Source organism: Eupeodes corollae, chromosome 1, assembly GCF_945859685.1.
Source record: "Eupeodes corollae chromosome 1, idEupCoro1.1, whole genome shotgun sequence".
NCBI lineage: Eukaryota > Metazoa > Arthropoda > Insecta > Diptera > Syrphidae > Eupeodes > Eupeodes corollae.
Genome location: NC_079147.1, coordinates 4,651,628 through 4,677,600, shown reverse-complemented (window position 1 = coordinate 4,677,600; position 25,973 = coordinate 4,651,628). Strand labels below are relative to the sequence as shown.

At 33.2% G+C, this 25,973-nt stretch overlaps 1 protein-coding gene across 3 annotated transcripts in view; it reads right to left on the bottom strand.

Annotated features, from left to right (window-relative positions):
- LOC129939701 (octopamine receptor beta-3R) overlaps nt 1-15,690 on the bottom strand; it is a 195,794-nt gene extending 180,104 nt beyond the window's left edge. For 2 of the 3 annotated variants that reach the window (XM_056047808.1, XM_056047812.1), the window contains exon 1: nt 15,156-15,690. The gene's annotated coding sequence lies outside the window, so the exon portion shown is untranslated. Of the gene's footprint in view, nt 1-14,676 lie in introns of all 3 variants that reach the window. The other variant, XM_056047809.1, reaches the window with a different exon arrangement.
- Between the last annotated feature and the right edge of the window lie 10,283 nt (nt 15,691-25,973).

Genomic DNA, 25,973 nt, shown 5'->3' with positions numbered 1-25,973 from the left:
TACGGCAGAAGTTGGGCTCATGGGGAATCTGATGGACATTCCTAGAAGTGCGGGTATTACGGTTGAATTGTTTAAGGAGATGAATGCAACTGATGGCTATTTCACTAGAACATAATCCCTAAAAATAAAGGTAAATAATGGTATGACAAAAAAACTTGCGTCGATGTTCGAGTGACATAATCAAGTTGATTATGTTAATGTCACCAATCATTTTAAAAGCTCTTTTTGGAATATTGTTCAAGGGGCTTAAATAAGTTACTGGAGCACCAGCCCAGAGGTGAGAGCTATATTCAAGTTTTGGACGTATATAGGTTTTGTAGATTGTAGCCAGATCAGACGGGTAGACAAATTTCTTGCATCTTCTCAGAAAACCTAGACATCTTGCGACATTTTTCCCTACAACGCGTATGTGATTGCTCCACGAAAGGTGGTTGCTGATGTCGACCGAGGATGTTGGGATTTTCTGATTCGTAGAACAAGTGCCACTCATAAATAGTGGCAAAGAGGCTTTATTTCGCTTTAACGATGCAAGACAGCATTGGGTTTTCGAAGCATTCAATTCCACGCGGTTTTTTATTCCAATGCTGTTTAGGTCGGAATTTAATGAGCTGATCATATTTTTCTGTTGCAGTTCCACATCCTAAGAGAAGGGTTGTGAGCCTGGAAACGAATATGTAAAGCTAAGAGTGCATTCGTCAGCGAAACAATATATTGGATTTGAAGATAAGAAGTAGCAGATAGGATATCATTTATAAAAATGAGGAAAAGGCTCGGAGACAAAACGGAGCCCTGGGGCACACCAGCATTTATTTTATGGGTTTCAGACTTAAATCAGTCCAAAACTGAAAGCACGCATTTTCATTAGGAGACCAAGATGCCAGACTTTATCAAATGCCTTTGAAACATCAAGTCCAATAATCTTACTTCCTCCAAAACGATGTAAAGGTTTGTTGGACTGTTCGGTGAGATGAACCATGAGATTACCAGTGGACCTATTGCTACGATAGCCATACTGTCAGTCATTAAGAAGCTTTCGTTGTTCAAGGTATTTGTTGAGCTGATAATTAATCAGCGTTTCCATGTCCTTGGAAAGAAGGGACGTAAGTGCAATCGGTCGGTAATTAGAGGGTAAGGAAGATTCACCTTTGTTGGGAATAAGCTGGACAAATGTTTTCCATTCACTCGGAACGAGGCCTTAGAAGTAGATGAAGAGCAGATAAAGAAGCTTACGCAGTAGTTTGTCAGCTTTGAAGAACATCTCTATATAGCGGACTCTCGCCACAGTACGAGTGGGAAAAAAGATTGGTCCCATAGAATCACTAACGCGTTCGATGACAGGCGGAGTCATTACACTCGATGGCAGCGTTGAATTGGCGGTGAATTGCCTAGCAAAGAGATTAGCTTTCTCTAAAGGTACCTGCCCGCAACCTCGGAGGTTGGGTATTCTTTTCCGTGTATCGCCAATTTTATTTTCTTATATACATATGTATGTATACATATAAATAAATTCCTGTATATGAACAATCGGTGTTCTTCAATTCGTGGGACAACCAATTATTATTGACTTATTGGTAGTTTGTCTATCGGTTGTTCAATTCAGCCAGTACAGAGCGGCACCGAATTCTGATTGAAAAATTATCGGAGAAGGAAAGCAACCAGTTTTCAGTCTTGAAAAAGCTCAGTGACACTCGTTGGACTTGACGAGCTGAAGCTACGAAAGCTTTAGTCAACGGCTATTTAAAAATCGAAGAAGTCCTATCCAGTATATCTTTCAACAAAGAGCAAAAATATGGTTTTACATTTTTCAACTCTTTAAATGACGATTTTTATCGCACCCCTTTCTAAAAAAACATTGAGTCTTGTTATAAAAGTAGGTATTCACATGTTGTGTTTTTATCTTTTGAAAAGTTTATTGTCATCATCAATATAAAAGAGCGGCCGAATTTGTTTGATGGAAATTAAGTCCAAGTTTGTACATTAAACAAATACGATTAGGTATGCCTAGGTGGTTGCCCTAGGGCACACCAGAGTTCGAAATAAACGAACTCGAACATTAATTACGAAATTGTTCACTATACTCTATTTTTTAAGTATGATGAAATCCAATTTAAGAAATCGTCGTTTAGACCTTGACGAAAGATTTTTAAAAATAGAGTTTTGTGCTACAGCTTATCAAACGCTTCACTAAGATCAGTAAATACACAATCTTCTGGCTCACGTTTCTCAACATCTTGTTTACTGGGGCTAAAGCCGTTTTAAAGAGAACAAAAACAGGATATACGACAAAAAAGAGAATTTTTTTTTCAAAATAGAAGAAGGAACACCATCAGGACCATCACAGTCATTCAATTTCAATATTTTTGTGCATTTAATGTTATTAAAAATATCGAAGATTTTATTGAAAACTAAAGAAGAAGAGCAATTATAGTTAGCTGCTTTGGATTCATCAATAGCTTCTTTGAAATAACTTGTAAACATGTTTGCAATAATTTTTGGATCATGACTAGATGATGTTTAATTTGACAAAGTGTTAGGGTAGCCACGAGCGTTTTTCTTACAGTTGACAAACTTTCAGACATTATCTGGATTAGATTTAACTCCTATTTCAATTTTATGAATATACTCATTACATAAAAAGTTTGAACAATGATGAATTAGAGCTCATCAGCTCTTCTTTGATTTTATTTCATCCAAGCGTTATTTTTGTTTTGTAAGATTTTCACATGAGAATCAAACCATGATGGTGCATTCAAGTTTTTATGAGCTGTTTTACGAGGGTCGTTTGAAAAGCCAGTGCAAAGTCAGACAGATGGCACTACTAGTGCATATCGGGGTTATTTACAGTTAGTAGCATGTCTTGAAAGAATACACACCAAGTTTTAACAAGGTCGGTCTATTAGTTTGTGTTTGACATTCGTTTGGATTGAGGAAGTCAAAAAAATGAACGAAAAAGAATTTCGTGAGTTGATTAAACATTACTTTATGAAAGGCAAAACTCTTCAGGAGACTAAACAGAAGCTTGATAAACCTTATGGTCACTGCGCACCTTCTAGTAGAACAGTTTACAAGTGGTTTCAAAATTTTCGGAGTGTCCATATGAGCACAACAGACGCTGAACGTTCTGGACGTCGCGTCGGCTGGGAAGGTTATGGCGACTGTCTTTTTTTAATTCGCAAGGAATAATCTTCATCGACTATCTGGAAATGGGTAAAACCATTACAGGTGAATATCATTCATTGCTATTGGACCGTTTGAAAAAGAAGCGTCAACGGCTGGCCCACAAAAAAGTTCTTTTCCATCACGACAACGGACCAACTCATACCTCAGCAGTTGCGCCCACAAAACTATTGGAATTAGGTCTCCAAATCGTTCCACATCCCCCCTTTTCTCCAGACTTGGCTCCGTCGGACTATTATTTGTTCCATAGCATGACGAAATGGCTGGCGGGAAAAAAATCCATTCAAACGAGGAAGTGATTGCAGAAACCAATGGCTACTTTACAGACTTGGACAAATCCTATTATTCGGAAGGGATCAATAAACTAGAGGAGCGTTGGACAAAGTGTAAAAGCCTAAAAGGAGACTACGTTGAAAAATAAAGAAGGTTTATCCAAAACAACTAAGCAGTTTTTATTTTCGCACGGACTTTTCAAACGACCCTCGTAAATTTAATATTTTTACTATTTAAATTTAAAAAAATTGATTCCAGTTGATGGAATTTAACGAAACTAACAAATTTACAAAATTGAGCTAGCTAAAGTTAAATTCAAGTTTGTCATAAGAATGATTGTATTTAGGAGAAGACATTTTTAAATTGAGTTAAATCAGGATGATATCCATCATCTTCTATAAGTTTAACAGCAGAAGGAATTACTGTAGTTTCAGCGTAAACTGTGTCGGAGGGAAAAATTGAGTGTAGTGTTCTTATAAAACGATTATTTACTCCATTAAATTGGTTAAGACCATACAAAGACAACACATTTATTAAAGTAAGCTCATTTTAGTTAGATGTGTTTATTGGAACGTAGAAGTTGTCGTCTTCACCTATAATCAAACTATCATCTTTCAATACTGTCAATACATTTTTCGTAAATGTCATTGTTAGAACTTGGAGGTACATATGTAGGTCGATATAATAAATAAATATCTTGATACTAGCTTAATTTTTATTTAAAGAACTTCGATGTCAGCGGTTCAAAAATTTGTCACTCATGTAGCATGTAGGCGGGTTTTTGATGGCAAGAAGAATTCCTCTTCCTAGGGTCAGAAAAGTCGTTTATGATCTGTTGGAATTCATTGTTAATTTCTTAAAATTTAAATGGAAATATAAATGACAAAGATTAACCTTTAACCATAAGTGCTCTTAACATAAATCTAATAAAGTTCGTGTAATACAAAATGAAAGGTTTTCCAAAATGTGTTTAAATATAAAATTATTAAAAATGACAAAAACTTAAGAAACAAATTGTATTTACTTTAAAATGATTAAAGGTGAACAATGAAAAAAACTAAATTGAGAAAATACTTAAAATATGTACAAGTTTGCAATTCTGCATGACAACCACATAGATAGATGAGATCTATATTCTCCCAGTGATACACATCACTAGGTTCGCTGTGAATTTGAAAATAAAAACAATACAATGGTTTCTCACATAACTCAACCCTATTAATTAATAGTTGTAAAAGAACCCAAAAAAAACATTGCGAATTATTTCGGATCTCTTACAATTTTCAATTCAAATTTTAATTTCCTGTTTGCAAAAAACACTGTAGCCATTTTTTTAATTCAACCAATTTAACTTTAGAGTGGAATTTTAGGATCAAGTTCCTGAATATTTAATTTCTATTTTGAAATTGAAGAAGAAAAGCTGAATACAATTAAAACAAATTACAAAATTTAATTTATTGATATCATCAAATAATTGGCAATAATTTTCCTAAACTATTTTATTAGCGGAGTTTGAAAGAAATATAGGAATGAATTACACTGTCCTTTAATAAAAAAAAAAACATTAAATTTATTACCATTCTGAGTCTAATTTCCTATATACATTACATATCGAATTGATGTAATCCTTTTTAACAAACAAATTTGTATAAATAAAATGTAAATGGATTAACAGATAGTATTAATTTTGAAGCCTTAAATCACATGGAATAACAGATTATTCTCTAATTCATGTAGCAAATTTCAAAAATGGGATATAAAGTCATAAATCTAATTTTCATAGTAATAAAAATCCATAGACCATAAGACACACTTAAGCAATTCAATGTACACATCTCTACATATAAGTAGGAAATAGATCAAGGACGATTCTCCTACATGATTTCCGTCGAGTTAATATTTTACAGACAGACACAAATTTTATAAAAACAAATATTTTAATTGCAATGTTTTACATTTTAAGTAGGTACTAAAACACAATTTATAGATTTTTGAACATTGAGCGACAATATGCATAATATTTTTAGTCAATTTATTATGAACAAATAATTTATTACATTTCAATTTAAATTCATTTTGTATTCATGTATTTGTTTTTCTGTTTTTCTTTATGAATCTTTTTATTTTAAAATTAATTTAAGGATTAAAAACATTTAATTGTGGTGCTTTTCTACTCAAAACATAAACACGGGAATGGTTAAAGAGGGTACTATGTTATATGCAAGGACGAATTTATCATATGAACTGTCACCCCATTAATTTGTGTATATTTTCCTAACTCGTGCTTATCACGTCATATATTAAGGAAATAATAATTACAATGGAAACATAGCTCAGATTCCTGGATAAAAATAAATTGCTCTAATTATATATGGTATATTATGTTTAATGATGATGACAAACAATCATTTTGCAGCCCGTTATTCGTCCTGGATTTGAAGACCACTTCATTGAAGGTTTGACTTTGACAAATCTAAAATGTGGCTGAGAAATGACTAATTTCATAGATTTCGTCCTGATGATTTGTACATATTTATGTGATTCTAAATGCAAATTATGTTTGGGAAGATTGTTTAGTAGGGTGCTTATTATTTTCGTTATTTATTTCAATAACAATGTTTTACTCTACAAAGAAAAGTTGGTGTGGATTTTGCATTTACTTAAAATACTTAATATGCATTTAAACCCGAAATAACAGAAATGACAAGGTTTTACTGTTTAAGGAACAAAAGTTTCTTAAATGCGATATTTAAGACCTAAAACACAATAAATATTTGGTTTTTGGTGCATTTCTCGAAGAAATGTAAAAATTGTTTTTAAACGTAGATTTTTTCGAAAAATAAAATACACTTTTCTTCTGTCCATTTCTATTATTGCGAAGAACGCTACAAAAATTCAAGAGAGACGATCTGATATGAAGAACTGTCGGGTATTTTCGGACTTATTTTTCTGGAATTATAACTATCGCTATTAGTCTCCTTACTTGTATTTTTACCTTAAAGAAGTCAACAAAACTTAAAAATTGCAGAGAGAAAAATGCTTGGTTCATGAATTTGAGAATATTGGTGCATTTACATAATTAGTACATAATTTATTTAAGAAATGAAATTGAAACAATTCAAGGTAAACAAATAAGTTGGGGAGAAACGTTTATGTGGAACTCATAAATTACAAGTTTTATAGAATCTCTTTCCACTTTAAAACTCAAGAGTTTCAAAGCTTTTATATCAATAAATATGAAACGTTTATAATGTTTTCAATTAGCCATTAAAACTAGTTTAACAAAAGTGTCACTTTTGCATTTATATTATTGAAATTCTTGTTTAAATCTCAGTTCTAGAGCATCCAATACTTAATTTTTTTAATTCTTCCAAAAAGTATGTTTAAATATATTTTCTATGTTTTAAGATTTTACTTTATTTATTTTTTTTGAAAATCATTTTAAATTTTAAATTTTGTCTTAAAATATTTTTGCTAAGCACTAAATAAAGTGCTTATAGATATGCATTGTACATTAAAATTTCGTTATCGAGTTTTGTAAATAAAATGAATGCTTTTTTAAAATAAAAAATAACTTTTTTGATCATCAAAAATCATCATCAATTTGATCATTTGATCATAGACAAGAGCTTGCACAGATAAAGAAGATTATTGCAATCGGACCATTAGTTCTTTTGAAACCTTAAGAAAATGAAGGTTTTATAAGGGGTACTTTTTTACCAATAACAAAATATGTTTTTCTTTTAGAAAGAAGCCAAATTAAAAATACGAAATTTAGAGAAAGTTTAAATAAAAATCACATATTATTAAATTGAAGATTTATGAATATTTGCTTTTTCTTTTAGAAACAAATTTTATTATAATAATTTAAAGCATGACTTAAGTTTTTTTCAAATTCTAAATAAAGTAAAAACAAAAATGTGATTTGTTTTAGGCAGCAAACCGCTTTTGGTCTTTAAATTACTAACAAATCTGTAAATGAAATCTTTAATTATACAACTTGGCTGTATAAGCTTTATGGCTCTAATGACTCTCTCTGGATCGTTCATTGGTCAAAAGTTGAGGAATTTGTCATGTGTTTTTCGAATAGAACTGAATATCTGATTCATATTATGTTCTTGGTCCAGTCTTCAGTTAACAGTAGTACTTTAGCAACAAAGTTTAAGGAATTAAAAAAAATTATATTAGGTTATGTCTATTAACACAATACGATTATAAATTTATAAATTTGGTGGCGCAACAGTCCGTTGAGAACTAGGGCATAGTGACTTACAACTCTCAACCATTCCTGTGTGCGAGTAATGTTGTCAGGAATGGAGGGGACCAACAGTTTATGTGCCGAATCCGATCGGCTTATTTGAGAAAACACTTTTTCTTGACAAGAGTTACTCTTGGAGAATTTGTCAATTTCTCGCAAGAGGCAGTGCCCCCGAAAAGACTTAAACTGTCATAGGCAAGGCTCGAACCCAAGACCTCTGGCATGACAGTGCAACGCACTACGCCACGGGTACTACATACAATACGATTAGTTTTGAATAAAAGGGAATTCTTTCGAGAAAAAAAAACAAACAAATTATCTCCCAAGGGGTGGGGGGTGGCATGACCCCTACGACCCTCTCCTGGGGACCAACCAAATCCATGCAAAACACTTTCACGGTACATTGATTCCTACCCTGTGCCTCTAGGTTATTAATTTAGCTAGTTGTGCGTTCTTTGGCCTTACTCGCAAACTTTTCTATTCCTAACTTATTTGGTCAAATCGGCCCTTTAGAGGGCCATCGTGATATTAATGGAATACTCTCCCTAATACTCTCTTAAACTTCTGAATATTTCCAAGGACAGAAACGTAATTTGCATTGGTGAGTTTGCACAACTGACCTTGCATAACCTGTCAAGTTTGAATTTATAGCTGAAATCATTTTATTAACCCAAGAAACTGAATCCTTGTCCGAGATACCACGCAAATGCGGCACTCCCAAAAGAACATATCCGCAACTCCATGCTTTTAATCCTTTCGATGTCAAACTGTAAAAGACTATAAGCCGAACGGGCCAATCTACCTTGAGAATTTTTAAGATTGCTAAGCCAAGTCTGTCACAACCGTTAAACGAACACCTTTGATATAGGGACGCCACTTCTCAATAGTCCAAAGTACAGCTAAACACTTTGTTGTACTTTGATGAACTGTTGCACTTTAGTTCCTTTCACTTCTATTTAACGAACTGCTTAGGTAACAGACAACATTTTCTCCATCATCGAAGTGCAGTGAAAGAAATGGTACTGATACCGTAAAGTAAGGTCGTGCTGTTACCGAGCACTCTTTTGCCTTCCTAAAGCTAACCCCATAGCCTTCGATCCAAACAAACTCCCTATTCTTCTTAATGAAATCTGATAAAGCCGAAGCAATTCAGGAAAATTTGGTATAACTAACGTTATCATGAAACTGTACCTATGAAACTCCTAACATCGTAAACATTACTCGGTGCTGGAATCCTAACCATGCTTTCAGCTTTATCTGAATCCACGTGTCAACCATTTCGATCGACTACATACCTTCAAAAAAGTCTTAGCAGATGAATGTTTATGTGAGGTTAAAAGAAAAAAAGTCAACTTTAGCAGCATTTTTTAAAAATTTGTATTTTCGATGCACTGTGATGTGATTCCTTCAATATCATGGAAAGAATTGTGCACAACTCAATTACTTGGATACGCAGATGATATTCCCATAATTGGAAGATCAAAGCGTGATGTCAGTAGATGAGTTTAGTGGTCAATGAGGACAAGACCAGGTATATGCTGTCATCAAAAAAGGACATTGAACAACGACGTCTTGAAGAAAATGTCAACATGGACAGCTATAACTTCGAGGTAGTTAAGGAATTTTGTCTACCTAGAAACCGCAATAAGGACAGACAACACCAGCGCTGACATTAAACGAACAATAACTGACTTAGAATGCAATTGAGAAGTAAAGTCCTCTCTCGAGCATCTAAAATCACCATCTATAAGAGACTCATCATCACGGTAATGGCGCTGAGGCCTGGAAACTGTCATAGGAAGATGAGAACGTTTTGGGAAGCTTCGAGAGAAAAATTCTTCGGGTGATTTTTGGTCCTGTATGCATGAATGGAAAATGAAGGAGAAAATATAACGACTATACGCGCTGTACAGCGACACTGACCTAGTTAACAGAATTAAAGTCCAACGTCTTAGATGGCTAGGTAGCTGGAGAAAGCTGCCTGGAGACTCATGTTGATTGAGGCCCAGATCTAAACTGTAGCGCCACCTTAAGTAAATAGGTAAGTATTTCTTATACAAAAAATAGCAATTTAAAATTTTTAACCTCAATACTCGAAATATTCGAATCCAATATAAGTTTTAATATTTTGCGTAGCAATTTTTGTAGGGGCCTACGAACGAAGAAAATTTTGATTTAGATTCGAGGGACCATGACGCGTCGAGTAATGTCAACATTTTAAATCCGATGGATCGGATCGATTCCAACAACTGTGTATGGGAACCAATGAGGCTTTTTTAAGACTCGTTTCTGTCTCATCAAATCAAAAAAATGTCAGTATTGTCTTGGTTTCGACTTGGTCTTTTATAATTTAGTCTCGACTTGGCCTCGATTTATTGGTTTTTCGTGAATAATTTTATTTGAAATCTCGTCTCCTTTAGAAAAACCGGGAAAACATAATACATTTATTTTTTAAGCTTGCTTGCTTGTTTATTTGAATTTAGGCAATAAAACATATTTAAGCATTGGTACCACTTTTCATTTCAAATATAAATCCCAAGCTAGGTAACGTTCTTCCAGCTTAAAATGTATTCTTAAAGGTTTTACAAAAATAAACAAAAAGGAAATTTAACAAAAATTTCAAAATAAATAATAATAATTTAGATGCTATGCTATGAGACATCCTAAATATTGGTGAAAACCATTCGACGACAAATTTCGATCTGAAATAATATACAGGCCCACCTTGGTTTCCACTCGGATGCCTTTTTAGATAGACACTAAAACTGACTGAAACATTTCTCGTTCTTCTGGTTTCTTTGCAAGAATGCAACACAGAATCCTTAACAAGGAAACAAGCGTTTGGTGATTCAAAGAAACATGAAATTCGGAAATGAAGTTAGTAATAATTTCAACTTAAATAAACATAACTTTCATCTTAGAAAAGTTTCTACATTCGTCCTTTGATTGAAATTCTATTCCTTTGGCTTTACCTTCATTTTCAATTCCACGTGTAGGCAGGTACACAGTGAATATATAAAAGTTCTATTTTTTCGTTTTCAGAAGAATCAAGGAAAACTCCAATCAGATTTTCAAGAATGAAAATCAACTTAACTAGCACTTTCTTATGCGAATATAAAATTCCTTTGGAACTTTTCTCTCAAACTATACTCGTCCTATAACAACACCCCAGAGAAGAAGCTAACTTCTATTCAATTTGGATTAAAATGAAAGTTATGTATGAATCTTTCAACGTGATGTCCGAATAAAATCTTAATGAAATCTTCTTTCTTTCGTGTACTTTATTTTGTCTGGTACTGGTTTTCTCTTGCAATCGCTAAGATACTTTATCCTTGACTGTCTCAGAGAAATAAAAAGAGTGTAAAAGGAAATAATAAATAATAATGGTGGCTCGTTCTTTGGCTGTAACTACATATAGCCTCAAACACTTATATTCTGTATAGTCTCTACGTATGTACATACGTATTCTGAAGGCTGATACAGTAAGGATGCAATAAAAATACATACAAAAAGAGACGAAGTCATAGATAATTAATATTTTAAAAGGACATAATTGTAATTATGCTTCCTCCATTTCGCTTCATTTTCCATCATCAAACTTTTATTCCCAAGGATATACATCCACTTTAACTCAGTCAGTAGTGCTCAGTCTTTACCCTATTCCTGTACTCGTACTCGTCTCTCGTCTCTAAAGTGTGTATGCTTGATGCACTATCAAACTTTTTTAGACTCACAATCACAATACGGTGGTGCTTACATTAAAAACGATTTAACAGAGAGGTCGGGCTCGGGATGTTCTGGACTAAAAGGAGGAATCCTTATATAATTATGTAGCATTTAATTGAAGAAGAAAAAAGAAGATGGCTAAGATAAAATATTTAATGTAAGGTTCAGTGCGTCCACAAGGATATATTTACTTGGGAACTGTTTTCTTTACACTTTGCATTAATACTTTCTCTTCTTTTAAGGATTACCTTTTTTCGGGGCACAGCGTGGCGCAGCTTGGGTATATCTATTTATACGCTTTTACAGAAGAGACTTCATGAATATAAAGAGAAAGTAAGACCATGCCCTACCTAAAATTTCCATTCAGAAAACTTTTCATCCATTCTCGGTCGCGGGATAGGGTTTTGGATTAAAAAAGCAAAAACAACATTTTGGCAATGTTCCAAAGCCAAATCATGAGTAAGGAGTTTTTTTTTTCTTTCCTTTAATATCCTGCAATGAGTCAAGACCAATTCACCCATTCAAAAGAGGAACAAAAATAGAACTATATGTACATCTGTTGAACTATATGCTTAAAACCACACCGTAGAAATGAACAATGTTTGGACCTCATCATGATGGGGCCTTGAAGCAATGTACCTAGTTTTTAAGTCTCACTTAAATTTTCCATTTTTCTTGAAGTTGTCTTACTATAAATGAGTTTAACTCAAACGTTTTGAGGACACAAATTGTGTTAGTTTTGTTTTTCAAAAAAGATACATTTTCTTTTCTTTTAGAATACTTGGATTTGACTTATTTGAGAAGTAGTTTACGAGTATCTAAGTATTTTCTTCGATGAACGATGTTTTTTCAATAATCTTCATCAATTTGTTCAGGTGATAGAAATAAGTCGTCTAAAAATACGTTATTAAAGGTAATAAAATAACAAACCGCAAGCAAAGAATTTCAAGAGCAACAAAAATGGTTAATATGTGAAATGTAAATACATCAAAAGAAAAATTTTTAAAGACAACAGAAAGGCTCCGTAAAATAACTCCCAACGAAATAACCCCCAACAAAACAATAAGAAATAAATCCACATTAAAATTATTAGCAACAAGAATTTCATGCGATAGAACTCCATATTTTTAGAGATTGAATTCGTGCTTTTTTGGGGAAAAAATGTATTTTTAATTTGGGGAGTTATTTCGTGATGAAGCCCCCCAATTTCCCAAATGTATTACCCAAATTTGAGAATTTCAATTGCAAAGGTAATTTTAAGAAGGTTGGGCTTATTTATCTATGAAAAGGTGATATAAAGCCAAATTGGTTTTATTTTAGTTTCAACAGTTTGGTTTCTGTGGTTGACTGCTTCCCTACACCTTCCATGCTTTCGCACACTATAAAATTTCGGGTAGCTGCGAGTTTGGGTTTATGAACAACTTCGATTACATTTCCAGAACTTAGTATTTAGAAAAATTATGCAATGTCCAAAATTTGCTTTACCTAAATTGCATGTATTAGGACTGCTAAAAAAGTATAAGGTATTTAAACCCTGATTCATAAAGCAGTAAACCCCTAATTTTGGGAGTCATTTCTTTTGTATTTTGGGGGTTATTTCTTGAGGAGTTATTTCACGTTACCAACACAAAAAAGTAGCTTCTGGAAATGTTTTTAGATTAATACGTAAAAGACACCCGTGACTGTGATTTAAGTGTTTGTTCTTCTTCTGGCAGTTTTATAAATAAGTTCATTTACTTTCACAAAGAAGAAGATAAATGGCCCATTTCAAGCCTTCGTGTCACCTGAATGCTTGATTAATTTAGCCTACTTTTGTCTTCAAAAAGAATCCAGCACTGTAAAAACGAAACGACGATGAAAGCGAACTTTGAGAAAATACAAAACTATAAACTTAGTCACAAGCAAGGACAGGGGACGCACGTTTTGGAACAAATCCAAAATCAATACCAGCCACATGAATTGAATGGTATATAGTCTATCTTTGCTTATACCTCTTCGCTCTTGCTTAGTCCCCCGAGTTTTTCTTCCATTTCTTGAAGAATATATACTATAGGCAACAAAAGAAATGCAATCTAGTTGTGAAGGATTTTCCCGAGCTCCTTCAAGGAAAATCCCAACTTTTGTATTCACGTCGAGTGCAAGGAAGTTAATTACGAAAATCTTTTCTTTTAAGTAAGAAACCTCCCGTCGTCGTCATCATCGATCCCTCTTCTAATCAAAACCCTTTTCTTTTGAAATGGGTGCTGAATCAATGAGGCACGTTCTTATTTATGTTTCGGCCTATCATTTGGGTCGAAAATAGCACTCAAAAAATAAATTGAAACTTTTGTCACAGACCAACATAAATGTGAAAACCATTGGAAATTTTATGTCGGTAAGGTATGACATACCTTTACCTATTATCCTGTTGACTTAACAAGTTTTGGCGCTCTCTCTCTTTAGTCAGAACCCATAGTATAGTGTCTAGTTTGGCATTGGGTTTATGCCCCTTGTGTCATTTTAGGTGCCTTGTTCTGTCACAAACTCACAAGAATAATCAAATGAGATCCCAAATCCTTGTTGTCTCACCACCTGCCAGTCACAATCTATGTATGGCTAATTAGGGCCAGACAGGCTGGGCGGAAATCTATTTTTCGTTTTAATTGAAATCCAAACTAACACCAACACTTTTAAATACTTACACACACACGAACACATGTGTATGTTGAGTGACGATTTTCTCACGTAAGCAATCCGATACGTGAGGAATTAAATACAAAAGCAGCCCAAAACCAAGAACCTATCGCTCCCCCCTGCCCGTTCGTCTTACCGACCATAACCAACCTAACTTTATTCTTCTCGTGCAGAACACAGAAGAAGAAAGAAGAGACGTATCGAGATCCTATCTCGCGCGCGTGCACAGCACAGCGCTCCTCAATATAGGCACAACATCATCATAATGTTATGTCCTGTGTGCTGTGAGCTGTGAGCGAAATAACCCAACAGAGCTCCTAGAGCTGGTATGGTAGTGAATAAAGTGTGTTGGAACTTGGAAAGGACGATTCCATAAACATTTACATTTACAAACTTGAATGGAGATTTTTCTGTTGCTTTTGCTGTTGCTGTTGCTGGATGTGTCAGAGCGACCATCAGCGACTGTTGGTTATTAAACATTATACTGAGCGCAGAGATCCTTTCTGCTTGTTTTGGTCCGTCGACTTTTGGCTATAAAATAAATTTTAATAAAATAAATTTAAGCTTACTGTGAAGGAGTATAAATCGAATATTCACTACACTTATTTCAAAATAAATGTGCGTAGGTAGTTTCTGATGGGTGTAGGAAGGTAAATATATTTATATAGATCCTCTGGGTACAATTCCATAAATTCCAAAATCCGATTTGAAATTCTCCTTAATAAGCGAAATCCTTTCGTTTTTACGTAACCCACCACTTAACCCATTGAAGTTGCGAAAGCGAATATAAATTGAAAATATATACGAGGAAGGTTATAAGGCTCAATATATAAAGGTACACTTGGAAAAATGTGTCCTTTCTGTCTTTGTGTTGTTGTTGTTGTTTTTATTTTGTATTTCTTATGCTTTTATGTTTTAAATTATAATCAATTGAAACACGACCTTATGGTCTTTTTCTTTTAAGAATTATATTTATTGCTTTTGTATTGGGAACCGCACTGCTAGACAAACACACAGAAACAAAAACACTCATAAAATAGCTTCTTACTTTTTTAAATTGAAAACTTTTGACATATCCTTTTTGTTTTGCTGTCGAATAATTGTTGTTTAAGCTGTGCCAGTGCTTCAAGGATATTTGAAACAATGGTGATTAACACTGAACTTGTATTAAATCGATTAAAAATTCAAGCAGAATAGAATACATTATGGAATAGCAGCAGAAATCCTTCGCAATAAATAAGGACTTTTAATATTAAATCGAACCGACCGTCTTAAAGTCCTGGAGATAACTGGTACTCTTGGTCGTGCCAATATGTTGCTCTGGTGGCGCTCAGTGCTCGGCGCTCGCGATGGAGATGGACATGCTTGTAGGTGGAATGGAAGTGGAAGCGTGTATGCGTTTCGCATTGCGCAGGTATTCTTTTCGCATGAGATATTTAGATTGCCCAACAGCCCAACCATTCAGCCTACTTTCCCTCGTGCCACTGTACCGTGCTACATCGAAAACTCGAGGGGTTTGTATTTGACAGGACTTTGAAAAGTCAGTATAAATTACTAAATGAGCGCGAGAAACGTGTGCCATCGCCATCGACGACCAGGAACACATTGCATTGCAATAGAATGGAAGTATTTGAGTATTGATGGCCGAAGGCGTTTAGGGGGATTTCGGTGTAAGGGTTTTAAAAATTTATAGAAAGTATGTCGTGAAAGGTCATGGAAAAGTAAACAAGGTTATTAAATATTGGCTATTTTAATAGGTACCCATTGATGTAAACGTGTATGCCCGTGCATTCTCTCTAATTCTTTTATGAGTGTAATAGTAGGTTTTATTTCCCCCAAGGGGAGATGATTGCATTTCCTTCGAGACGTCATCGTCATCTCCTTAGCGAGTGTTTGAACCGTTATGTGAAAGGAAAGAAAGCTTTTTGATGGTTGTTTGCTAGAATAAGCTTTGAATAAGTGAAGCAACCATTTATGGGAAATTCAACGTAAAAGATACCATACAAAAGTTGACCAAATAATGATGAGTACAAGTTTTTCTTAACTTGAAAAAGAGCTTCTACAGGAATTATAATAAAAACAAAAAGAACGATGTCTAGACTAGGCGTGTTGCAAGTTTACTATGCTTAAGTTTTTAAAAAGAGTCGAAGTTAATATTTACGGCTAATAATTTTGTTTTCTGGCATCTTTGACACTTTTCACCACACGTAACGTTAAAATGTTTGAAGCTAAGTTCATTACTTAATAGAAGAAACTTAATTCAACTCTGATCTCTACAGATCTGACCAATGGATAATCAAAAACCCTGTAAAATCCAATGCTTCATGGAGGTGATTTACAAATCTTTCATTCATCCCAAATTGGAGTAAAATTCTAAGATTTGATCTGGTGCCCCAATGCCGTACTAAGGTCTTTTGGATATAATTGTTAAAAGAGCTTTTAAGCACATTGTTTTATCGAAAGCCAGTCCAGCTGTGTCAAATCGCATAATCTTGGATAGTGGATATAATCATGACGAGAAATTATCCGGCCACAAAATGTGTCTAGCAATAAAGCCATATTATGTCTAGTTGTTTTACATGTGGATGTGGCACCGTCTTGATGAAACAACATATTCTTCTTTTATCGAAGCACTAATTTAGACAGAGTAACAACTTCTCGTGAATTTGATGCTTTGTCTGATTCCTTCCAAAGAATTGTTTCGTCCTATCCTCGTTGAAATCGTTGTTACGGGCGAATTCTATGTGCTCAATTCTTCATGGCTTCAACATTCGGGCCCGATAGCACCAGCAGGAGTGTGTGCTAAGAATTTCGCTGAGTTAATCCACCTACCTCAGCTGGTCAACAAGCCCACCCGAATATCATGACGTGGTAGGTCGAGCAGAAAACACTCTTGACTTGTTTCTTACCTCTGACCCTGGTATGTACATTATTAGTGTTCTTTCTCCTCGAAGCGCATCTGACCATTGTGTCATATTAGCATATTTCTCGTATTATAACTCTCCAGTTAAAAAAATACCTCTTAGGAGAACCGTTTGGCAATACGAGAAAGCTAACTGGATGAGACTCAAAAATTATTTCAGTATCTGTAATTTTTCGCTATGCTTGGCTTCCTCGATAGTGACTTTGATGCCAGCATTGATATGATAACGAGCTTGATTCTCTTGGGAAACAAAACCTGTTCTCTTGGGAAACAAAACCTGTTCTCTTGGGAAAGAAAACCTTTATCCCGAACAGGGTTAAAAGCATCAGACCTAGGGAAAACGCATATTTTGATTCGAGCTGTAAAGAGGCTTTTGGTGCTAAGGGGTAAGTTTCCGTTGATTCAAAGCCAATCCAACTGAGAAAAACCGGAATAAGTTCAAGCAAGCTAGGAAGACCTGCAACGCCCATATTCGACGGACCAAAATTTTACATGGCCAACAATAACCGCAAAAAATACTGCAATGTCCCAAAGGCAGTAACAAATTTTGGTCATTTTTAAAAAAACATGAGGAATTGCTCCTCTTCCTCGGTTCCCACGCTCGTTGTTAATGACACTCCATTTGTTAGCTCATTAGAGAAAGCTCATCTTTTTGCTAGGCAATTCGTCCGTAATTTCAACGCTGTCAGTGAGTGTTATGACTCCGTCTGTCATTAAACGCATTAATGATTCTATGGGCCTAATCTTTTTTCGCACACGTACTGTGGCGAAAGTCCTAAATAATCTCAACATAAATAAATCCGCTGTTCCGGATAGAATCCCAGGTTTTGTTCAGAAGAGGTGTTCTTCAACGCTGGACCAAAATAGCTGGAAAACCAAAATAGCATTTTTCCAGCCTATCCCCAAAAAATGCAAATCCCCCTCACCCTATAATTACTGACTGATTGCACTTAAAAATTATCAGTTCAAGTAATATCGAAAGCTTCTTAATGGCCGACAGTATGGCTTTCGTACCAATAGATCCATTGTTAACCTCATAGTTCATCTCACCGGACAGTGGAGCAAACCCTTATACATCGTTTTGGAGAAAATAAGATTATTGTTCTTGATATTTCAAAAGCATTTCAAAGAGTTTGGCTTCAGGCTCGGCTCTCTTATCGAAAATTCGTGCATTCGGTTTTCATGAATCCCTGCTTCATTGGATCAGTAATTGCTAGGGCATGGATTTGTATGCACTTAAAATTCTACAAATATGCTTCTTAAATCTAAAATATGCGCTTAAAAATGAAAATATGTCCTTTAAAAAACAGGTTTTATTATAATAAAATCCAGGGAAAAATTCAGAATTCAGCCTTTTAAACACAAAATAACAATACAAAAACAAAATATAAAATCATTCAGAGTAAAACAAAACAAAAAACCATTAAATTTAATTTACACAAATACATAACCTAATCATCGATATAATTTTTGGTGGCGTAGGTACACCATAAAATACTTTCTAAATTTTCAAAAGTAAAATTCTGCTTATTTGGCTTGAAAAAAACTTTTGAACACGGAAAATGACCGTTCAACTTCAGGCGATGTAAGTGGAGCATTTTTGAACGACACTATCTCACTGCCCGACAAGTTTTCGAAAAGCTCTTCAGGTTTAGGATTTGATCAATTTTTTGAAATGTTTTTAAGTTGAAAGTACCCTTCATTTTTTTTAAAAAAACATTTTTAATTTTCCTTTTTACCAACGGAACCCTCAACTGCACCTACTTTTTTAAAGCATCTTCCATTAAATCCAATTTGAGTTTTAATGTATTCCAAACCTGAAGCTTAGTTAAATTTTCATTGAGAAAACCATAATAAAAATGATTAAGGTTTCTACCCACTTAAATCACATTTGAATTAAGGTTACAAAAATTCTTCCCTTTTTCAAAAATATGTCTCCATTATTAAAATATGCATAAAATATGCACTAAAAACCGAAATATGCTTTTATATGCATTTATAACAAAATATGCAAAAATATGCACTAACAAATAAATGCCATTTTGAAATTATTTGATTCGCAAACCCGTCTTATTCAAATGCTCCTATTTATGCGAGAAAAAAATATATAAGAATCCTTGTAATTACCTATCGGATAGTTCAATACAAGTAGTATTGGATAGGTTCAAGTTTGAAAACCAAAAAATAAATACTAGTGTGCGCCAAGGCTCTGCTCTATCTCCAACACTCTTTCTCATTTTTATTTATGATTTCCTGTCTGTAGATACTAATCCATTCACAGCCGGTTAATTTCAGTGGTACGAGCTAAATGATGATGCACAGGCCTTACAATATCCGTAACTAATCCAGTCTCTTCAAATTTCTACACATTGTTGCTAATTGCTTCCGTAGTTGGACGTTTGTGTACAATATAATCTTATCTTAAAGCAAGATATGTGGCTGTCAAAGAATCACCATTTTTGTAGTAGGTTTTAGCAATTTGTATGCGTTGTGCGAAAGTTAAGCGATCTATTTTCGTTAATTTCAGACTTCCAACTGAAATAAAAAATTGGTCAAACAACTTAGTCTGACAGATGTCGAATTGCAGCCCTATACATTTGAAACGTAAAATAGACAACCCATTACTTGTATATATTTTTTTTAATTTATAATCGTGTGAAAACAAAGCTTTATTCTTAAAATAGAAAAATCTTTTAATTTGTTTCATATCATTAATAAAAAACTTACTTTTAGCTAGGTTCTAAATTTCTAGGAATTAAATTGAAATTTATTCGAAATATAAATTGAAGTTCTAAAATAAACTTTTACCGATATTGATTAAATTTTTTTTTCTAACTTAGAACGAAGTGAATTTCCTTTTTCTACATTTCGTTTTTTACCAATTTTTAAGTGAATTGAATTCGATTATTTTAAATTGATGTGATTTGAATTCGACAAGATAAAAACGTTTAAAAACAATACTAGTTTCACTTAAAGAAAACAAACCTTAGCTTTTTGTATGTAATATTCTTGATTCGTAAAAAGTTGCAGCTTCTACTTTAAATAATACTTTGAGGGAACGGACAAAGTATTTTTCTTTCAAAAACTTTCAAGGCACATTCAAAAAACATGCTCCGACACTAAAGTATTTTTCAACCAACATTTTGATATCACTTTTTTCTAAATTCTATCTATTTTCATGAAAATCAAAGAACATAATATGTTATATTATAAAAAAGAAATCATACAAAATATGTCAGCTTCTTTCATTGCACTTAGTGATTTTGAAAAGTATTCGAAGTTATAAATTTAATCCAGAAAGTAGAACCATGAAATAAATTTCAGTTTGAATTTTAATCTAGATTTCTATTTTTTTCATTCGGTTTCGGTAACCTAGCTGTTTATGAACGCAGCTAAATTTCTTATTGATTTTTTTTCATGAAATCTCCGATCCCAATAGTTATTTTTCTAACGTAGGATTTTCATATTAGATACCATAAAAGGCTAAGAATAGGACACAACGGTATTGCTAAAAAAAGAACAATGAACGTTTTAGAACACTTTAAAAGAGTGAACATTGACTTAGCAACTCCTGAAACGAAAAGGATTGTTCGTTTTTCAAAAACAAATCATTAAAATGATTACGTAATAGACGTAAGCCTATTATCAAATTCAACCGTGTGGCAGTTTTTTTTTTGTCAGCAGTCAATGGTAATTTTTCCGGTTTTAAGGTCGACATGATAACGAAAGTGATACATCAAAAAATCAGGAAAAAATCCCCTGATTAAAAAAAAATTGTAGCTCATGTTTAATGGCTGAAACACAAACACGCTTTAGCTTCGACTGACGTTTACGAGTTCAGCCATAGGAATGTAATGCATGCTATCACAATGAAGCTTCGACCGCATTTGACAATCGTAAGCAAATAACGTAATGTTACGTAATGTGACTTCAAACGGAAGCTCTTGTTCAAATTTTTGAAACAAGAAAGAAAAATATGTATATCTATGTTAATTAATAATCAAAATTTAAATAAGAATTTAAAGTATGTAAGACTGGTAGACGGCTTTTATGCCAAACCAATAGACTTTTTTGTTAAAATAAGCAAAGAATGTTTGAACTTATTATTATTTTTATAAGTCAATAAAACTAAAACTAAACTAAAACTACACATCTTTGTAACCAGAAGTTTTTTCTGATTTTGTCCTTCGGATGTGAAACTTAAACGCTATCCATGAGCGGCACTTGCATCCAGGAAACTAATCAACATTCAGTACTTGGTATGAATATCACAGATCACCTCTTATGGAATGATCACATATTCGATATCGCCAAAAATGCTGGCAGATGCTTAGGATTTCTCCGAAGATGCAAGAAATTTTTCACCCCTTCTGATCTGGCTATAATCTACAAAGCTTTTATCCGTCCAAAGCTTGAATATAATTCGCATATCTGGGCAGGTGCCCCCAAAACAAATATAAATCTCTTGGATAGAATTCAAAAAAGGGCTTTAAAAATGATAGGCGACAGAACTATAATCGAAACATTTACATCGCTAGAAAACCGTCGCAATGTTTCATGCCTTTCGTTATTGTATAGATATTTTTACAAACAATGTTCTGTCGAATCAGCCAGTTGCATTCCACCCCTTAAACAATTCAGCCGTAATACTCGCACTTCTAGGAATGCTCATCAGTTTGCCCTTGAGCTCAATTTCGGGCGTACTGTTAAGTACAGAGATTCTTTCCTAAATCGCACATCGAGAATGTGGAATGCTTTGGCCAACTCTGTTTTTCCTTCCCATTTTGATGTTCAGAACTTTAAGACCAATGTGCACCGGTATCTCCTTTTAAATCCTTCCCTATTTTCCTAACGCTCGCACTGTGTTTAAATATAAACATATAAAGGGTACTAATAACCCCTTAAGTGCTTGTGAATACAAAAAAAAAAAAACTTGAAAAGAATGTCAAGACTTTAAAACAATTCAGGAACTTCAAGTGAATGCAAAGATTCAAGTGCAGAGAATTCATGCAGTCTGAATTGGTTGCAATCAATTGATTGTAGTGAAATGGTTGCAGTCTTTTTAAGGTGCAATTCCAAATTTTGAAGTCCGAACCTTAAGGTGAATTCAATAATCTTATAAAAGTTTAATTCCCAATAGGTTGTATTTTCCTACAAGCCTGTTAAAATGGCCTGCACATGGTTTCCAGAATTGCTGTGTTCATTAATGCAACAAAGCGGACAAATTAAATTATTTAAATTTAACTATAACACCTGGGGCGGAATCGGCTATGGATGATAGTTGACTATCACTTTATTGATAGTCAAATTGACTATCATTTTCATTCCGTCTGTGTAAGATGAATCAACTCAATTCAATTCGATTGAACAATTTCAGATTCAAATCGTCAAAATTTGTTGTTGCCTTGGTGAAATTTTAAATTGATTCTTACATACAATATCTAAATAAAAGTTTCAAATTGGCTGATTTTGAATAAAATTCTCACTTTTCTTGATTTTTTCGAACGTCGTTTGTCGGTCACAGGAATGTGTATTTTGAAAGAAATAAAGTTAACTAAAAAAATTTTCCAGTCGTATGTGTAAGCGTCTGGTAGCTCTATTCGGAATAAACATATTTGTTTGAAAACGACTATCAGGTTTTTTTGTGACAGCTTTTTAGGTATCAATTTATGTAGATAAAATTTGATCATTTTGATTATCATTTAGTCATGTAGTACCCGTGGCATGATGGTTAGTGTTGGACTGTCTTGCAAGGGGTCCTGGGTTCAATCCCTGCCTGTGCCACCTTAATTTAAGAAAAAAAAAATAATTATCGCGGGTACTGCCTCTTGCGAGGAATTGACAAATCCTTCAAGAGTAATTCTTGTCATGAAAAAGTGCTTTCTTAAACTAGCCGTTGGGATTCGGCCTAAAATTGTAGGTCCCTTCCATTCCTGACAAAAGTACTCGCACACAGGAAAGGTTGAGAGTTGTAAGTCACTAGGCCCTGGTTCATAACGGACTGTTGCGCCACCCCATTTGATTTTTTCTCTTGATTATCATTTATCAACAATCACCTTAGCCGATTCCACCCCTGTATTTTTGATGCTAAAAATCAAGAATCGCCAAAGACACTCTTTATAAAGAGTGGAAACCAATATGTCATTCTGGTTTGATTACAAGCTAAAACTATGCTAATATCAATTCCCCACTGCTAAAGTAAATTCTCCACGAATTGATGAGAAAATACGAAGAATGAATTGTATAGTGCTTACATGACCTAAAACGTAAAATTTTGTTGCACCAATGGTTAATAAGGAAAGTATTTGTGTAAGTATAAAAAAGTGAACAAGTTTTAACAATTTCAAAACACATAATAGTGTGACATCACCTCAATTGAGAAAAAATCCCACATAATATCAAATCTGTCAAAACAAGTAAATACACCGCATCGAATTGCTGTTTTTTTCAATTATTCGTGAACCTCATATCAAAATTACAAATACAACAATACCCGTGTTTTCTTGGCATTCTGTAAATAGTATACTTAAAAAATTCCCAAGAAAACCCATTGGCAGTAGCCAGAGTTTTGTATTTAAAAATTGGTACAACTAAAAGAAGACATGTCAGAATAATAATAAAAAACACAAATATAAGAAAGTTTTGTGAAAATCGAAGTTAAAATTAACTTCAGCAAAAAAAAAACTAACTTAAACTAATAAAATGGGCAATTTTTAAGAAGAAATGGTAAGAAAACATCTGGAAACTGAGATTTCATAAAAAAGTTCATTTAACAATTGCAGTTTGACATAAAATAAAAACTTTAAGAAGGGGGTTTGTTCGTAGACTACTAAATTAACATGTGGTTTTGAAGCAGGCGTAAAGCTCGCCTCAATTCTTTATGTAACTAAATCGAGTTGAAATGAGCTTGATTTTATTTAATTTCGGTCGGGGATCCTAGTCGAGTCAACATTTGTGAAGAAAAACCTGTGGTGGAATCGGCTAAGGTGATTGTTGACTATCAATTTTTTGATAGTCAAATTGACTATCATTTTCATTCCGTCTGTTTAAGATGATTCAACTGAATTAAATTTGATTGAACAATTTCAGATTCAAATTGTCAAAATTCGTTGTTGCCTTGTATCTAAATAAAAGTTTCAAATTGGCTGATTTTGAATAAAATTCGGTCACAGGAATGTGTTTTTTAAAAGAAACAAAGTAAACTATGAAAATTTTCCAGTCGTTTGTGTAAGCGTCTGGTAGCTCTATTCGGATCGGAGTGGAGTCAACATTTATGAAGAAAAACCTGTGTAGAGGTTGGTTTTACAAATAAGGCATTATAGTCTATTTAATTTGCATGCTTGTGTACAAAAAATATAGTTTTGTTTTAATCAAATAAAAAAAGGACTTGGATAAGGTTGCATATTCTTATATGGTGCTGAACTATTCAGTTTTTTATTGTTTAAAAGGAATCAAACTCTCTCATTTCCACTTCAAAAGAAACATCGAAACACCATTTGCATTTTAAAAAGTGCTGTCAAACTTAATCATTTTTAAATCTCCTTTGCGGTGTAAATACCAAAAAGATTTATTTAATCTTAAGTGAGATTAACCTCTGGTGGAAACAAAGCAATACTTAATTATTTTTCTATTGTCTTCTCTTGCAAAATAAACCCAGTTAGTGCATTTTCATTAACAAAACTAAATAATACCAATAGTGATTGATTTTTTTCCCCAATGGAAAAGACATGATTCCAAATGCACAAGTACTCAACGAACACATCCATCCAGATACAAATAAAATATCAATCGTACCAAAAATTGAAACGAATATCCATTCGAGACTAGTATAAATGTCAAAAACACATCCGAAGTATGATTGTACTTTAACTTTTATCGGTAGTATTCATACTGTGGATATTGTTTTTGTTATTCGTGTAAAATTCTACTATAGTATTGATAGATTTTAAAACAAAACACGAGTAATGTAAGCAAATGGGTTTTAGAGGGTGAAATGTATGTCTTTGATTTTCACGATTTTTTTTTTCAAATTGGTTACAACTTATAGTAACAGCTTAAATTGTTTTTCTTCTACTTCATTCCTAGTTTATAAGTACAATTAATAAGGTAAGATTATAAATTACCTTCTAAGAATACTCTAACTCAAAATCAAAAACTGAAGCACTGTTTTTTTTCTATAGATCTTTTATTTGATTTCATTCTCAGATTTTTATTATTTTTTATTTTGCATTTTCAACAAGTACCATTTACTTATTTTTGTTTCTTTTTTTTTTTTAAATTTAAATAACAAAGTTTTATAGATTAGCTTACATAGAATTTTCTACCGAAAACGTATTGAAAAATAAGTTAACATTTCTTCAGTTGTATTTTTTATTGTTTTTTTTAAATTTTTGTTTTTAATAAATAAACATTTCATTTGTTTCATTGTTGTTTTGTAAGTCTAAGTTTAAAAATAAATAAACATTTGTTTGTTTTAAATTACTTTAATAGTTTTATTTGGTTTTAGTTTATCTTTTGTTTTTGTTTAAATTATAATTAGTTGTAGTCACACACACACATTTTCGAATACAAAAAAATATTCAATAAGACTAGCTTTAGTATATATGTAATAATAGAACAAGGATACTTATTTTCATAGTTTTTTTTTTGTTTTGTTTTGCGTCTAGAAAAATTACTTTTACTTTAAATTATATTTTTATATAATTTCTATATAATCTTCTAACATTTACATTTTTGTTTTCTCTAAAATATTAACTAGAATATTAGTGTTATGAGTTTAATGTTGTTTTTACAGAGAAGTGTACAAGAAGAATTTTATACAACTTTTTCTTTTCTTTTTTTTTTAGGAAATGAAAGGATTAAGATTATGATTTAAATTTTACTACAAGTTCGATAGTTTTTCTTATACAATTTTATTTTTTAACCTTTTTAGCAAATTTTATA